The sequence below is a fragment of the Phasianus colchicus genome, chromosome 7, assembly GCF_987193195.1.
Source record: "Phasianus colchicus chromosome 7, bPhaCol1.hap1.1, whole genome shotgun sequence".
NCBI classification, from domain to species: Eukaryota; Metazoa; Chordata; class Aves; order Galliformes; family Phasianidae; genus Phasianus; species Phasianus colchicus.
This window is the reverse complement of record NC_143442.1, coordinates 36389418-36405702: the sequence shown is the minus strand read 5'-3', so window position 1 is coordinate 36405702 and position 16285 is coordinate 36389418. Positions and strand designations below refer to the sequence as shown.

At 53.2% G+C, this 16285-nt stretch overlaps 12 non-coding genes across 12 annotated transcripts; 6 read left to right on the top strand and 6 right to left on the bottom strand.

Annotated features, from left to right (window-relative positions):
* Positions 1-289: 289 nt before the first annotated feature.
* Positions 290-371, bottom strand: TRNAS-GCU (transfer RNA serine (anticodon GCU)). Its single transcript has one exon. It is a non-coding gene; the product is annotated as a tRNA-Ser (tRNA).
* A 141-nt stretch (positions 372-512) lies between these two features.
* Positions 513-585, top strand: TRNAM-CAU (transfer RNA methionine (anticodon CAU)). The gene has a single exon. It is a non-coding gene; the product is annotated as a tRNA-Met (tRNA).
* Positions 586-835: 250 nt separating this feature from the next.
* TRNAM-CAU (transfer RNA methionine (anticodon CAU)) lies at positions 836-908 on the bottom strand. The gene has a single exon. It is a non-coding gene; the product is annotated as a tRNA-Met (tRNA).
* A 109-nt stretch (positions 909-1017) lies between these two features.
* Positions 1018-1099, top strand: TRNAS-GCU (transfer RNA serine (anticodon GCU)). Its single transcript has one exon. It is a non-coding gene; the product is annotated as a tRNA-Ser (tRNA).
* Positions 1100-2210: 1111 nt separating this feature from the next.
* Positions 2211-2284, bottom strand: TRNAT-AGU (transfer RNA threonine (anticodon AGU)). Its single transcript has one exon. It is a non-coding gene; the product is annotated as a tRNA-Thr (tRNA).
* A 686-nt stretch (positions 2285-2970) lies between these two features.
* Positions 2971-3052, top strand: TRNAS-UGA (transfer RNA serine (anticodon UGA)). The gene has a single exon. It is a non-coding gene; the product is annotated as a tRNA-Ser (tRNA).
* Positions 3053-4353: 1301 nt separating this feature from the next.
* Positions 4354-4425, bottom strand: TRNAP-AGG (transfer RNA proline (anticodon AGG)). Its single transcript has one exon. It is a non-coding gene; the product is annotated as a tRNA-Pro (tRNA).
* A 5501-nt stretch (positions 4426-9926) lies between these two features.
* On the top strand, positions 9927-9998 carry TRNAA-UGC (transfer RNA alanine (anticodon UGC)). Its single transcript has one exon. It is a non-coding gene; the product is annotated as a tRNA-Ala (tRNA).
* A 1589-nt stretch (positions 9999-11587) lies between these two features.
* Positions 11588-11669, bottom strand: TRNAS-CGA (transfer RNA serine (anticodon CGA)). The gene has a single exon. It is a non-coding gene; the product is annotated as a tRNA-Ser (tRNA).
* A 322-nt stretch (positions 11670-11991) lies between these two features.
* On the top strand, positions 11992-12063 carry TRNAP-CGG (transfer RNA proline (anticodon CGG)). Its single transcript has one exon. It is a non-coding gene; the product is annotated as a tRNA-Pro (tRNA).
* Positions 12064-12511: 448 nt separating this feature from the next.
* TRNAP-UGG (transfer RNA proline (anticodon UGG)) lies at positions 12512-12583 on the bottom strand. The gene has a single exon. It is a non-coding gene; the product is annotated as a tRNA-Pro (tRNA).
* Positions 12584-13661: 1078 nt separating this feature from the next.
* TRNAS-GCU (transfer RNA serine (anticodon GCU)) lies at positions 13662-13743 on the top strand. Its single transcript has one exon. It is a non-coding gene; the product is annotated as a tRNA-Ser (tRNA).
* Positions 13744-16285: the final 2542 nt, after the last annotated feature.

The following is a 16285-nucleotide window of genomic DNA, read 5'->3' as shown; positions in this document are numbered from 1 at the left end:
CCCTGTGGGAGCTTGGGGTGCTTTACAAAGAGCATGGCCAAGCAGTGTGAGGGATGTGATCCTCCTCTCTGCTCTGCACTGGTGGGGCCAGGTTTAGAATACTGTGTCCAGTTCTGGGCTCTCAGGTCAAAACAGACAGGGAACAGCTGGAGAGAGTCCAGCGGTGGGCCACAAAGATGGTGGGGGCCTGGAGCAGCTCCCGGGTGATGAGGGCAGGCTGTGGGAGCTGGGGCTGTTCTGGCTGAGAAAGCTGCCCACCTGCACTCAGCCTGAGCGGTGGCAAAAGTGTCGACGAAGGTGGGATTCGAACCCACGCGTGCAGAGCACAATGGATTAGCAGTCCATCGCCTTAACCACTCGGCCACCTCGTCCTGCCCAGTACCGCGTTCTCCCGGCCCCTCCCCGCGCCCTCCGCCCCGCCCGCTCGCCCCGCCCGCTGCCAGCAGGGGGCGCTGTTCCGCCCGGGCGCACGGCGGCGCGCTGCAGGCCCCGAGGAGAGGCGTGCTGTCACAGCCCTCTTAGCGCAGCCGGCAGCGCGTCAGTCTCATAATCTGAAGGTCCTGAGTTCGAGCCTCAGAGAGGGCAGCGTGTTTCTTTTCTATAGAAAAATATTTCTTTAGAAGATTGTTTTGTTTGTTTGTTTGTTTTGTTGCACCTCACAGCTGCACTCCTGCCACCCCACCGGGCTCTGCATGCGGGGGCCAGCGGGGAGTCGGTCCCGTTCAAAACCAACACCGAGCTCCGCGTGGGGCCGCCCTGCCGGCGGTCATACGCTGCCGCAAAAAAGCGCGCCTCACGCGGGACGGCGTATCCCCCGGCACGGGAGCTAAAAGAGTGCCCTCTCTGAGGCTCGAACTCAGGACCTTCAGATTATGAGACTGACGCGCTGCCGGCTGCGCTAAGAGGGCCTTGCTGCGCCCGCTCCTCTCGAGGCCTGTAACAGCCCGGCGCGGCGGGCGGGCGGCGGGCAGCGTGCGCGGCAGGGAGGGGCGGGGCGGGGCGGGCGGCGCGGGGCAGGATGAGGTGGCCGAGTGGTTAAGGCGATGGACTGCTAATCCATTGTGCTCTGCACGCGTGGGTTCGAATCCCACCCTCATCGTTACTTTTGCCGTCGCAGCTGGGAAGACTGGAGAGTGAATCCAGTCGCGTCACCGCAGCTCGGTGACATTTGTGTCACTGAGCCCAGCCTTACTCAGCTCCTGCAGAAGAGGCATAGGCTCTACAGAGGTTTAAGAAAGAGCAAACGGCAGAACGCGGCTCTCGTTGCACACAGCATGGCCTGGAGCCAGGCAGGACGGTGCCAGGCCCCGCGGTGCTCGAGCAGCCCCAAGCCGAGCCCTCGGCACCGGAATTTACCTCTCACCTATGGCTAATCCCAGCTATGCATGGGCCTGCTATTCTCACCACATAGGCAGGTGTAGGAGTCCAGCAGGACGGCGTGGGGCACTGGGGCACCAACACCAGCAGCATCAGCTTCAAGGTTCAGCCTTCTGCCTGGCAGCCAGCCTGGGATCCCCACCCAGCTCTCTTCCTCATGGGTGGAGCTGCCCACGGGTCTGAGGAAGGATGACACGGTGCTGAACAGGGTTCAGCTGCACTGTTCCCATGGGGAGGACCTCTACACAGCCACACAGCCGAGTCTCAGAGCACCTGAGTCCCCACCAGAGGGCATCAGGAGGGCTTTGCACTGCAGGTCCAGGTGCTCCAGCATCATTGACATGCTGAAGTGGCTGCCACCAGCACGTGCTTCGCCTGCTCCAGCAGGCAGGTTCCTCAACTGTGCTCTGCCTGGGGCCAGTGGGGCAGCTGGAGCTTCTGGTGCCTTAGGGAAGTGTGTGGCACCCAGAAACAGCAGGAGTCTGTGCAGTGCTGGAAAGGAATGGCATGGCCCTGAGTGATGGGCACTTCTGCTGCTGCCAGTGAAACCCATGAACTGCAGTGCAGCTCCCTTTCTACCCCTGCCCAGACTTACTGATATGCCCTGGTGTCTCCGTGACACTCTCTGTCTCCCGTTGAAGTGAGCTCTGGAGTAAAAACACATAACTCAGACTGCACAGGGCTGCTTTGTCAGTGGGAAGGGGCATGTGGTGGGAGGAGCAAGGCAGAAGAGCAGGGGGACACAGGCAGCAACGAAGTGCCTCTGGTGAGGGCAAAGACCCCAGCCCAGGCACACAAACTCAGGAGCTAGGAAGAAAAGCAGCCCCCAGGCCAGGCACCACTGGGAGTTGAACCCAGGATCTCCTGTTTACTAGACAGGCGCTTTAACCAGCTAAGCCATGGTGCCCACGTGCTCCTTTCCTAATGGGGTGCTCCCAAGGTCCCCGTGTCCCTGCCAACCTCCTGTCTCCATCCTCCTGCCACTGGGGTCACCAGCAGGACCAGGAGCCAAAGTATGGGATTGAGATCATTGGATTCATCCTGTGTGTCACTTCAAGCAGCAGTGGCACCTCACTGGGGGATAACACCTGGAGCTGGGCCCATGAGGAGCTCCGTGCTGGCAGCCAGAGCAGGGCAGTAGTACCCAAAAGGAGGGGCCAACTCCAGGAGTTCAACCTGGGACCTCTTGCACTCAAAAACAAGAAGGGTGAAGGTCTCTCGTGTAACCTGCTCCATTCCTTAGGCCCATCAGCATGGTCCTCCTGGAAACCAGCACTGAGCGCAAAAGGTAGCGCTGCCCACAGCACTTTGGTGCTAACAGAAAGTAAGGTAAGGGGGCCCAGGCATCTGTATGCCCTGGCTTGTTGGTCTCAGGGTATGATTTTTGCTTCAGTGTGAAATATCCCCCCACCATTTCCTTCTTACAACCCTGTGACCTGATGATAGGGGGGAAGGTGAGTGTGAGCACTGGGGGTTGTGGCTCTGGGGCTGCTGGGAACATGGGTCTCTCCATGATGACTGTAGGGGCTTCCCTTTCTGCAGCCAGACCCTCAGAATAGGGAAGTTGTAGGTTGCAAAACAAGAGCACACGGGGCTGTGATGGCCGAGGGGTGAAGGCGTTGGACTTGAAATCCAATAGGGTTTCCCTGCGCAGGTTCGAATCCTGCTCACAGCGATGGATTTTGGCTGATGCTGCTGGGTGGCTGGGGACCAGGGCCACGAGCTTTTCTTTTGGGCATCCACAAACTGGCAGGGATGGACAGGGATGGGATGGGACCCCACTGCCTGACACTAAAGCTGGAAATGTCCGGTCTGCTGGAATGGCAGTCACCACTGTTGGTAGCAATGTGTCACGGGGACAAAAGAGACAAAGCGCAGGTTCACAGCACTGCTCAGTGTGTGAGGTGTTTCAGAGGGCCACATGGATGGCACAACTGGGTGATGCCAGCACCAAACACATCCCTATTATATGGCTCCATCTGGGGCCATGGTGCATAGCGCAGAACTCCTTTGGCTGTGCCTCAGTGGGAGAAGTGTGATTCTAATACTGCAGCTCCCATGAGGAGGTTTTCACAGAGGGGACAAAAAACGATGGCAAGAACAACTGGAGATACTGAGGCTTGAACCCAAGGTCTCTTTAATGCAAAGCCAGCACTCTGCCTCTGAGCTGTAATCCTTTGTATGACTGAATTCCTGTCCACAGCCTCATGGTCCTATTGTCCCTATAGACTTTGGAGATAGAGCTGCTACAGCTTGTGGCCACGTCCAGGTGCCCACCCCACAGCACAGGCTGCAGAACAAGAGGGATGTGCCTATTTCTGACAACCAGAGCACTCAGTGGTGCCTCTCCACTTCCTATTGCCCCATCACAGTCCCATAAATTGTACCTGGTCTAGCAGTGTGATTCTCACTTTTCAGTGAGGGTGCTGAGAGGTCCTGGGTTCAACCTGTGGACAAACCCTTCCATTTTAGGCACTCTCACAATGCCCAGCTCATGGTGTGGACTGGGGCTTGGAGGACAATGCCGGGTGCTGAGGGGAGAGCTGTCAGTTTTGGGGTAGCACATTCATGGGGTCAGGGAACCATTACTGCGGCAAGAACAGGGGTGGCAAAACAGGATCTGAGGGTGTCTGTCTGGGGAAAACATTTGGGCAGAGAAGAAGGAGCAGCGGGCAAGGCGGGTAGAACTGTGGGGGTGTGAGGAGAGCTTCCCAAGGACCCCTTCTACGCCCATCAGTCGGGTGTGTAGCTCGGTGAGAAAGCCCTGGAGAGACCCAGCCAGGCTCTGGGCAGACAGGATGGGACAAGCATCTCAAGTCCTGCCTGGATATGCAGAGTGCTGTGCAGGGGATGCTGCTGCGATTACCTGTGCAGAGGCACGATCCCAGCACTGCAGCTGCTTTGGCTTTGCATGGTCCAGTGGAGGAGGAGCACGGCCGGTGCCATCCAAAAAGCAGCGATGGTATCCAAAAAGCAGGGCTCGTCCGGGATTTGAACCCGGGACCTCTCGCACCCTAAGCGAGAATCATACCCCTAGACCAACGAGCCGTGGTCCTTTTATTGTGGTGGTGATGCTTTGAGGCGGCTGCCCAGGGAGCGGCGCTCACCGCCCATGGAGGCGTTCCGCAGCCATGGAGATGCGGCGCTGAGGGGTACGGCAGAGTGGGATGGGTTGACGGTTGGAATTGATGAACTCAGAGGTCTATTCCAACCTGACTGATGTTATGATTCTAAGATGTGAGAAAAGTGGGTGTGCTCTTTGTGGACTTCAGCAAGGCCTTATACGGGACATAGCAATGTCCCGTATAAGATGGCCCTAGGCAGGCTGCTGCTGTGTGCACAGGAGAGGTGGAAAGCATCTTTACTGTGCGTGTGGTGGAGCACTGCGAGGTGTTACCCAGAGCGGCTGTGCCATCTCTTTCCTTGGAGACATTCAGGAGCGTCTGGATACAGTCCTGGGCCAGCTGCTGTGGGTGCCTGTGCTTGAGTGGTGATACCTGTCAGGAAATGCTGGGCTTTCAGCAACTGACTGCAACACCTCAGCAGAACTGTTCTCCTGGGAAAGTTTTTGCTTCTAGATAAGAAGGACAACCTAAAAAGCACAGACTCAGCTCTCCACCAGCTTTGAGTAGGAGGTAAACTGTACTCTGCTAGGGCTGATCATGGGTGCTCTAACAAGGTCAAAGCGCTGATTAAAATCTTAGTCAACAGCCATATTTTTTGTAAAAAGGTTTCTGACCACATATGGGACCTGGCTTTTGTAACAAGCGTTCTTTTGCCTGGAGACAAGCAACAAACTCCCTACCAGAAGCCCATATTAACACAGAACATGAGTAGTGCTAGATTTTAATACTTAGAGCGCTTGTAGGCAGGCACTTTGTAGAAATTACATGAATATTCACATGTTAAAATGCATAAAATCAGTGTGCTTTCAGGTGGTGGGTGTGCAAGCTAGGAGGAATGATTCCTTGTGCAGCCAGTGCTGCATTAAAGCAATGTCAGCTTTCTACCTGTCATTCAGTTAGGCGAGTTTTATTCCCAGATTTCACAGAATCATAGAATGGTCTGGGTTGAAAAGGACCATAATCATCATTTAGTTTCAATCCCTCTGCTACGTGCAGTGTCTGAATGGCACTGGGACCAGATGGCCTCCAGAGGTCCCTCCACTATCAGCAATTCGGTGACTCTGTGACTCTGGCAGTGCAGAGAAAGGTGAGTAAAAGAACTTGGCCTTGAGGGATATCCCAAGGAGGAAGAAGAGGGGAAGGCCCATGGGGCAGAATGGGAGATGTGTGGGCAGGGGGTCAACAACAGGTGGGTTCAGTAGGCAAAATATTCCCCCCAGCCATAGACCAGGGGTATTATCCATCATTGTGAGCTGAGTTCAAACCTGTGCAGGAAAATCCTACTTTGTGTTGTGTCCAGTGCCCATTGTCCATAGCAGCCCCAGCTGATAACCACTTTAGGGAGAACTCTTTGCCCACATATCTGCCTTTGTGGGCATTCCCAGGCAGCCCCAGCTGCCCCATGGTCCCCATTCTGGCAGGGAATGTCTGGTGTAACCCCACACAGCCCTGTGCCCTACATCCTATCTGCACTTGCCACTGGCTGCTAGGCCTGAGCCCAGTGGTGCCAGTGGAAGTGCTGCCCAAGGCCATGGACAAATGTCATAGGGTTGTAGGAGCCAGGCATCTGCATACTGCAACTCTTTGGTCTGGGGACATGGTACTCACTTAGGGTAAGAGAGGTCCTGGATTCATCTCCCACATCCTATATTTAAATGCCACCATTCTGTTCTCTCTAAGTGAAAAAACCAGCCAAAGTCATTTTTGGCATCAGTGAAAATAGGCCATGGAGTTCATGATCCTGTGGACAGACAGGAGGCTGAGTAGCAAGCTTACATGCGTGGATTTCAGGAGAGCAGATATCTAGCTCATCAGTGATCTGCTTCCTAGAGTCTGGTGAGATAAAGCACTGTGGGGAAGAGAAACTCATGAAATCTGATTAATATTCAGGATATTCTATGATTCTCAGATTTTAGGAAAGGGTTTGATGCTGTTTATCACAGTTCTCACTTGGAGACACAGCCAATCATGTCTTGGACATGTGTACTGTGCACTGAGTGAAGTAGTGCTGGATGACCGTGATCAAAAAACCCCAAAGAATGGAGTTCAACCCAGTTGACAGCTGGTCAGCGGGACATTTCCCAGAGCTCAGTACTGGGGCCAGTTTTGTTTAACATTTATTCCAGTGATTTGGATGATGGGATCGAGTGAAGCCTCAGTAAGTTTGCAGATGATACCGAGAGAGGTGATCCACGTGAGAGCAGGAGGGCTTTGCAGAGAGATCCGGGTAGGCTCAATCAAAGGGCTGAGTTCACTTGAAGACGTCCAACAAGGTAGGTGCTGGGCACTGCACGTGGGTGATAACAGCCTCGTGCAGCAGCACAGGCTTGGAGAAGAGTGCCTGGAAAGCTGCCCAGCAGAAAAGGGGTGCTGGGCTACAGCGGGCTGAGCTGAGTCAGCAGAGCACCCGGGGGACGAGGATGCCAATGGCAGCAGCCCTGCTGCCGCAGATGGAACAACTACGCTGTAGTGGTGAGAGAGCAGAAGAGCTGTATTTATTGCTCTCATGCAGATACAATGTAGAGATTTCACAGCAACTTAACCATCATCATATAAGACAGGGCTGGATGCACACAGGACAGGGTTAAACACTCACAGACAGGAGACCCTCCTGCTGAGTATTAGGTGCAGAGTGCAGCCCCTTGCTCTCTGAACTCCCTGAACCACAGAGGCAGGGAGCCCAGCTGTACCTGGATCTGCTCCTCGCCCCACGCTTGGTCAGCAATGTATGTTTTAGGGATCATTTGTTCACAATCAGTCTAAGATACAATCTTAGCAAAGCTAACAAGACTTAAAAGAAACTACTGGCCACCTGGCGAGGATCAGTATTGGTAAGGCACCTTGGCATTGCAGTGCAAGGGATCTCTGCACAGGACAAACCTCAGGAGACGTCCTTACATGAGGGGAGTCCTGCCATGCAACCTGCTGCCCTGATGGAGAGAGAGCTCCAGGGCCTGATGGGACAAGGGACAAGGTTATAAACTGAGATGGGAGGTTTAGGTTGGATATTAGGAGGAAGATTTTCATCCAGAGGGTGGTGAGGCACTGGAACAGGTTGCCCAAGGAGGCTGTGGATGCCCCATCCCTGCAGGCATTCAAGGCCAGGCTGGATGTGGCTCGGGGCACCTGGTCTGCTGGTTGGTGACCTGCACATAGCAGGGGTTTGGAACCGGGTGAGCACTGTGGTCCTTTTCAACCCAGGCCATTCTATGGGCTGCTCACTATTTATGGGGTGTGAGTATTGATTGACAGCCATTCCTTTGAGGTGCATGCTCGATTGGCCTTCAGCTGTTGAACCAGGTGTCTGCTATCTGTTTTATCAGGTCCCCAGTGTGAGGCAGATTTTTGGTCGTTAATCTGTTTTAGCAGAAGTACTCCTGCTTGTTGTCTTCATGTGTACAAGGCCTTATTTACAAGGCCACTCTGAAGTAGGAAGCAGGGGGAGCGAGGAGGAGGAGGAGGAGGAAAGGGGAGCACACTTTCACAGTTGCATCAGAAATAGAGCAACCAGTAACATTAAGGAAGGAGTTGTTCCTTTGTACACATTACCAGTGAGACCACATGTGAATACTGTGTTCTGTTTTGGCTTCTTGATACAAAGAGGATGCTGAGTAGCTGGAATGGATTCGGAAATGAGCAACAAAAGTGGTGAAGAGACAAGAAAACATGATATGAAGAGGAGCTGAGGAAAGTGAGGTTGTTGGAAGTGGAGAAAAGGAGGCTGAGGGGAGAACTCATCACTATCTACAGCTACCTGAAGGGAGGTTGCAATGAGAAGGGTGTCAGCCTCTTTGCTCTTATGCCAAGTGATAGATGGCAAGGAAGCAGACTCAAGTTCTTGCAGGGTGGATTCAGATAGGACATCAGGAAGGATGTCTTATAATTCTGGTGGACAGAAAATGGAATAGACTGCACAGGGAAGTGCTGACATCCCCATCCTTGGATGCATCCTTATCAGATGGAGTTTAATGGTGGTAGTCTGCAGATCAGGTTGATGTTGAAATTGATGATCTCAAAGGATTTTTCCAACAGAAATGATTCGATGGATCTATGATTTTAAGGAAAGTTAAAGGCCTAATGGAACAGAATCTGGCCAAGGATGTCAAAGGCAACAAGCAGGGCTTCTGATAAGTCCATTGCTGACAGAAGGAAACGCTGGCAAAAAGTGGGACCACTCCTGAACAAAACAGGCGACATGGTTACACAGGACAGGGAAAAGGCCAGGATACTGAAGAAGACATCTGTCTCGATCTTTACCAAGACTGGCTTTCAGGAAGGCCAGGTCTCCAAACTCAGCAGGAGAAATTAGAGCAAGGAAGATGCGTCTCTGCTGGAAGAGGATGGGGTCCAGGGATCCCTGGTCACTCCTCAAGGCAATCAGCTCTGGTGCCGGCACACTGCAGCAGAGAAGAAAATCACCCTGTGCAGAGGGGTTTCCTGAATGCGTGGGGCCGTGGAGAGACTATCCAGGAGAGTGCAGCTTTGTGAGAGTGGCTGACAAGTGCTGCGGGTGGTGAGGATCAACTGTGGCCAACGGCCACATCTGCAACAAGCAACACACGAGGAGCAGTGCAAGGACTTTGTGTCCCTGGGAGCAGTGCTCAAAGGATGAGGAGCACTGAGCATGTTGTTGCCTTCTGTATTCGTGGTCAGAAAGGGGATTCAGGAAGAAGGAGACGCGCTGAGCAGCTGAACGCCTGTCTGCATGGTGCCATTCCCGAGGTTTCAGCTTCTGCAATCCTGGACACACCTTGGAGGAAACAGGCCTGCACACTGCTGATGGGGCCAAGTGAGGCAAGCGTGTCCTAGCGTCCAAGCTGTCCAGAATTACAATCAGAGCTTTCAACAAGATGTAAAGGTGGAAGGAGGATGGAGTTCTTGGGTGATAGAGAAGAGCCAGGGGCTGCTGATAGTGTTGGAATCAACAGGGAAACGCCTGTGAATTGTCTCAGAGGAGTTCCAGCGTGCTCCTCTTGGTGGCCGACACAGGCAATAGCCCAGAGCATGGAAAAGAAAGAGGAGGGGTTGGGAACCAGTGCACAAGTGGAGAACTGTGATGTAACACTACTGCATAATGTGGTGGGATGATTGACACGAATCGAGCACTGCAAATGATGGCTTGAAACAGTTCATATGGGAACAGGCATGGATGGAGAGGCAAGGTGGTTGCAGTGCAGGTGTAGAAAGGAATTGATCCCTAGGAGCTATCTGTGCCATGAAGGAAACCCTGTGTCTGTTTCAGCCCATCAGTGCATGGGTCACAACATGTGGGGGAGCTGCTGGCAGGAAAGCATCAGCTGAGGAAGCGGGCTGAGGAAAACTTGCCTGAAAACTGAACTCCACTACCACCAGCATCATCATCACTGTTGTCATCATCATCGTCCTCATCATCATCATCGTCCTCATCTTCACCATCACCATCCAGGGGATGTAGCTCAGCGGTAGAGCGCCTGCTTTGCATGCAGGAGGCCCTGGGTTCAACCCCCAGCATCTCCACGCTTTTGCTGACTCTGACAAAAACCCCTCCCTCATCTTTCTTGGCTCATCTCCAGGGACCCTCTCCCCTTGGAGCTCTCTTTCTCCCCTGTCATCCCAGCAGATCACCTGGTGCTTTCCTGCAATGTCACGGCTGTTTTTATGAAGCACAGAATGGATGACACAGGGAGCTGCTGACCTGCCAGCTTCACCATTGTGATGCAGAAGATCATGGAACCTCCAAGTGCCGAGGAACGTGTAAGGAAGAGAAGTTTCTGAGAGAAGAGTTGGGCTGTCCTAACCAGCGTGACTTCACCAAGGGCATGTCAGCCTTCTATGGTGGTGTCAACGGATGTCTAAGAATCACTGATGTCATTTACCTGGATCATAGTCAGGCTTTTGACATTCTTCTCTCTAAACTGGAAAAATATGGATTTGACAGGTGGAATCTTTGATGGATGAGGAACTGATTTTAAGTTCATATCCAGATTATGTTGGCCAATGGCTCAACATCCAGGAGATCAGTGACAAGTGGTGCCCCTCTGGAGTCACTGCTGGGACCAATACTTAAATGCTTTCATCAGTTGGATTGAGTGCATCCTCAGCAAGTTTGTGGATGACACCGAGCTGCATAGTACGCTTGACAGGATGCCATCCTGAGGGACCTAGAGAGGCTCGAGCAGGAGAACCTCATAAGGTTCAGCAAAGCCAAATACAAGGTGACCTGAGAGTGGTCTCCCAGTAACTCAAGGGCTCTCTGAGATAGAGGGAGACAGACTCTTTAGTACAGTCTGCTGTGATAGGACAAGAGGAGACATTTTAAACTGAAAGGGGAGGTTTAGACTGGATATAAGGAAAAAAAAAAATATGAGGGTTGTAATGAGGTTAGCACTGGAACAGATTTCTCAGGAAGGTGGTGGATGCCCCTTCCTTGGAGACATTTAATAACAGGCTGGACCAGACTGTGAGAAACCTGATTGAGCTGAAAATGTCTCTGTTCCTTGAAGGGGAATTGGAGTAGATGATGTTTAAAGGTCTTCTCTAAATCTGTGATTCTATGATCAGATCTTCCTAGACAAGCAGTTGGTGTGTGGAAAAGAAATACGTCTTTACTGTGCACTGCAACTTGTTGCCCAGAGTGGCTGTGCCATCTCCTTCCTTGGAGACCTTCAAAATGTGTCTGGATACAATCCTGGGCCAGCTGCTGTGGGTGCCTGTGCTTGTGCAGGGGCAGGGACCAGATGGCCTCCAGAAGTCCCTGCAATGACAACGATTTGGTGAGAACGCAAAGGAACTCTGTGAAATCCAGGTGAGACGGGAAAATGGGTGCCCTGGGGCACCCCATGGAGGAAAAAGGGTCCTCTGCTGAGCAGTAGTGGTGGTGAGCACAGAGATGGGTGGAGAGATGCTCATGAGGAGGAAATGTAGTGTCGGCAGTGCCAGACTATACCCTGGTGAATGGTACAGTACCTGAAGGCTGTGGGGCAGAGGATGGGGGGTTGCAAGGGTTCAGCCCCCTGGCTCATTGGTCTAGAATGATTCTGTCTTCAGGTGTCAGAAGGTCTCTATAATTCCCCGATTCCCTCCTCCAGGCCAGGGATAAAATCCTTCGCTGTGAGCAGGATTCGAACCTGCGCAGGGAAACCCTATTGGATTTCGAGTCCAACGCCTTCACCTCTCGGCCATCACAGCATCCCTGCCCTGTACTCCGAGCACGGCCGTCCCTGTGGGGCAGCCCAACAGCCCGCAGCCCATTCCGTGGGGGTTGTGCTTAGCAGAGTGCCTGCTTTGCATGCAGTTCCACCTCCAGCATCTCCACCCTTTTCCTCCCCAAGACACTCCAGTCTGTCAGCTGCCCACAGCAGCCTGGGGCTGCTTGAGAACACGGCTTGTCTCGGGCTGCTCCTGGCCCCTCTACTGCAGTGAAGGAGCCATAAGACGTCTCCGATTGCACTAGCGAAGACAAACAGCTGTGAAGCACGAGAGATGAGGCTCCAGGAAGGCTCTGCAGTGGGGCTCGTTGGTCTAGGGGTATGATTCTCGCTTCGGGTGCGAGAGGTCCCGGGTTCAACTCCCGGACGAGCCCTTCTCTTTTCAACATTCCTGCCCTGACCCCACACCACGCTCACATCTGGGGCAGACCCCGTGGAGGGGGGACAGCGTGGGAAGCTACACCACCTCCCACATCGCTGGCTGCTCCCCGACACGGCCATCATCCCTGTGCCCCCCATCCTGAAAAAGAAACATACAGGATGGTCCTGGGGATGGGGCTGAGCTTTGCAGAAAGTCTCCTCAGTTCCCACCTATTTTTGCTGCCCCTGTCCACAAATCCCAAATCCTCCATTCTGCCCCATGGGCCCTCCCCAAAATCACATCCCATAGGAACCCACTCCAACCTCCCTACTGTTGCTGATGGAGCCCACTCCCAGGCCCGGCCCCGGATCAGGCAGCAGCAGGCAGTGGGGTGGCCGTGGTCTGCAGGGAGGGCTATGCCCCACCAGGCACTGTGTGGGGTGGGGGGGCGCCCAAAAGGAGGGCTCGTCCGGGATTTGAACCCGGGACCTCTCGCACCCAAAGCGAGAATCATACCCCTAGACCAACGAGCCAGTTGTTAAACTTCTTTCCATCACTGCTCCTGTGCCCCATTCCGATTTGCAATGATTCCCCATCCCTATTTTTGCTATGGATGCAGTACAAGCTGCTGCCTTTTCTGTGCACTCTTGTCCTCGTTTATCTTGAAGGAAACACTGAGGATACCTATCTCCAGTTTTCCTGTGGGCTCCGATGCTGGTAGGATCACCATCCAGTAAAAGTCCAGGCAGGAGCCACCAGCCCTGGGAGGATTTCTTCCTGCCAGACACTTTTTCTGCCTGAATGCTATGGTGCCTTGCTTCATCCTGAGTATTTCAGCTTTTCTCCTGGTTGCCTATACCAGAGCAGTGCTTGGCTGCCTTTCTCCCATCTGACTTAAGTTTTGGCAGGTGTGAACAATGCAGCACTAGGGACCTGCTTGCCAGCTGCTTTCCCCCTTGGCTGAGGCACACCACATCAGGGTAGGGGTCTGGGGCTCAGGGTGCATAAGGGCAGGGTGTCCTGGGGCTGCCCTTGGGATGAGGGGACCAGCATCATGGGCAGGTGGGAACCATGGTTCAGCTGATTGAAGTGCCTCTCTAGTAAACAGGAGATCCTGGGTTTAACCCCCAGTGGTGTCTGGCCTGAGGGCTGGTTTTCTTCCTAGCCCCAGGCTGGGATGCCCTACAGACAGTGGCTGGGTGAGCACAGGACACACTGGGGAGAGAGTGTCTCCCTGCCCTGCACATGGAAAGAAGAATGATTTCCTTCTGTTCCATATTCCTGGGAAGCTTAAATTGAAGAGTTGGTACAAAAACTATCTCAAAATCCAGAATATTTGGGAAATTAAGAGGTGGGTGCCATCTTTTGGCAAAAATAAATGAAGCAGTTCTGCCCACTCTACCCTTTATCACTCTTTGAACTGGGGCCGAGAGGAGAGGGACAGAAGAACCACAAACCTCTTGCCATGCTGTTGCTGCCCACTCTGGGAAGGGCAGGAGCACAGCTCAGTCCCACAGCCCAGCTCTCTGGGAAGAGTGCTGAGGAACAAGTGATGGGCTGGTAGCTTTACCAAAAATGAAAAAAAATCCCCCAAAGCGCCCCAAGGCAGGGGACGAGGTGGCCGAGTGGTGAAGGTGATGGACTGCTAATCCATTGTGCTCTGCACGCGTGGGTTCGAATCCCACCCTCGTCGGCTCCCTAGATCCCATAAGGACTCTCTCTGGGGGTTTCTGGGGCAGCCCCTGGCAGCCAGGACAAGAGCTGTGCTCTCAGGCTGCATTTTGGTAGCTCTCCCTGGGGCAACTGCAGGTGACTGTGCCATCCAGCCCCGGTCCACCTGCACATCCTCACCTCCTGTCCCTGGTGCTTCCCTGCAGCCAGGGAAACACGTTGTGCCAGCTTTGTAGCTGCCTTTCCCACTCTGTCTGCTTCTTCCTGTTGATGAAAACGTGGTAGAGCCATGCTATGGCTGGGAGATGCCCACGCTGCAGACCCTGCGTCAGCTTTTGGGCTCTCCCTGGGGTCACATTTCCTCCCTGAGCCTGGTGAGATGCTTTGGAGCCATCAGGGAATGGCCTGCCCCAGGAACAGGGACAGGTGGCAGAGTCAGCACCTCCAAGCGGTCCCACTGCTGTGATAATGGGAACGTCCCAGCAGTGACAGCCAGGCTCCTGTAGGGGGGTGTGGGAAGCTTCCCAGGGAAACGACAGGAATGGCAGCCCAGGAGAAGCACGGCTGCCCCTGCCCTTGCATCCTGTGATGACACCTTCTGCAGAAATGTGCCAGCCACGGTGATGCCACAGAGCCCCAGCTCACCCGGGGACCCAGCAATTACAGAGTCTGTGAAACTGGATCTCCTGCAGCCCCAAGGCTTTGGGCAGGCTGTGCTCCCAGGGCTCCCCTAAAGTCTTTGCACACGTCCTTGTGCAGAGGCCAGTATCCTCACTGCTCCACAGGGTTCCCTCGGCAGCCTGTGGGGGGTTGGCAGAGGCTGGCACTCCCTGACCAAAGCCAAGCACAGGTCCCTATCCACCAGCTCTGTAGGGAACTTCTGTGAACTCCAGCAATTTCCATGGGAGGTTTGGTTTTGTTTTTTTTTTCAATGGGTGAATAAAACCATCCCCAGCATTTCAGGTTGGATATCAGTAAAAATTTATTCTCAGAAAGAGCGGTGATGCACAGCTGCCCAGGGAGTGGTGGGGTCACTGTCCCTGGAGGTGTTTCAGAACCGTGGGCATGTGGCACTGAGGGCATGGTGGGGTGAGGGTCTTAGAGGTCTTTCCCAACCTGAATGACTCCATGACTCTATGATCTCCACCTGTTAGTTGAGATAGTCAGGGAGTTTGGGACAAAACTACACAGGACTGAAATGGGTGCACATCCCAGATCCATTGCAAAAGTTAAGAAAATGGGCTTGATGTGTTTGACTTCACAATGTTTTCTTGGTTTTGTGGTTTCTCCAGAGAAAGTCATGTCTCCAGCAGAAAGAGCTCATTTCCTGAAAAGAACAGGGGTTAGTGAAACCAGTCCTGTTTTTCTTCTAGACACCCTCACCCCCAGGAAGAACTCTTTTCCCTATGGATTTTCTTCTGTTTTAATCTCTCTTATTGCAAAAAACTGATTATTTTGACCTCCTGACATGTGACCATTGTTTTGCCCTTTCCCTTCTCCAAGCAAAGGACTTCAGTCAGTGCAGAGATCTGTTCACACTCAGAATCATGCCTTCTTTAAATACCTCTCTGCTTGAACTGCAAACATCACTGCATGCACTGATGTTGTGCTGGAACATGATGATCCAATGTGAGCAGCCTACTCACCCCAGTCACTAAAGTGACTCTGAAAACCCCTACAAGGCACATCTGTAACAGTGATGCTGAAACCCCCCTGGCTCCACACATGCTTGTGGCCCGATACTGCCATAATTTATTTTGGGGCAGAAGGTGCTTATGCCTCCACGTGGGCTCTGCTGGAGTGAAATGAGAAGCCTTCTTCCAGCTTCCCCTGGAGCCTGATGGCTCATTCCTCTGCTTGGTACAACGTCAGCAATTCCTTCTCCCCAGCGTGTAGCTGATTCATGTTTAAATGCAGGTCGGGACTTCTGCGACTCCCTGTCTCTCTAGCAGGTTAGCAGGGTTTAGCAGAGCAATTCGAAGTCACACCTATCATTAGAATGTCTTGGCAGTTTCTCTCCATCACAGGAAAGAATAGCTGTGAACTTCTGACTCGCTGCTCCTAGCGTGTCCCAAGAGCAGGTTGGAAAGTCTCTTGGCCTCTGCAATCAGCTCACTGAGCAAAGTTCGCTGCTTACGGTCACTGTCACCTTCAGGGATGGACTCCAGAGTCTTTTTAACGCCTTTCTGTGCCTTTGATTCGTTTACTTTTAAAATCTGCTCAACTCTCAACTTTCCAAACTGAATACATCCTTCACATCTGAGGAATATCAAAATACGAAATAGTCCATGTGGATCCAAATAAACACTTGGTCACGCCAGATTAGCTCAGCTACACTGGGCTTGCACTGAGCCGTGTCTATGTCTGTGCTACCCGGATAGCTGGGGAAGGATGAGGGCTGCAGAACTGCAGCACCATGCGTTGGATCACCTCCCTCACCACCCCTCACCTCTGCAGCATCCCCCATCTTCCAATCACCAACAGGATCCCGTGACGTTGAGGCAGTGCAGGAGCCTGGCTGTTTGTACTGAACTTGTGCACAGATGCATTTCTCTTAATTGGGG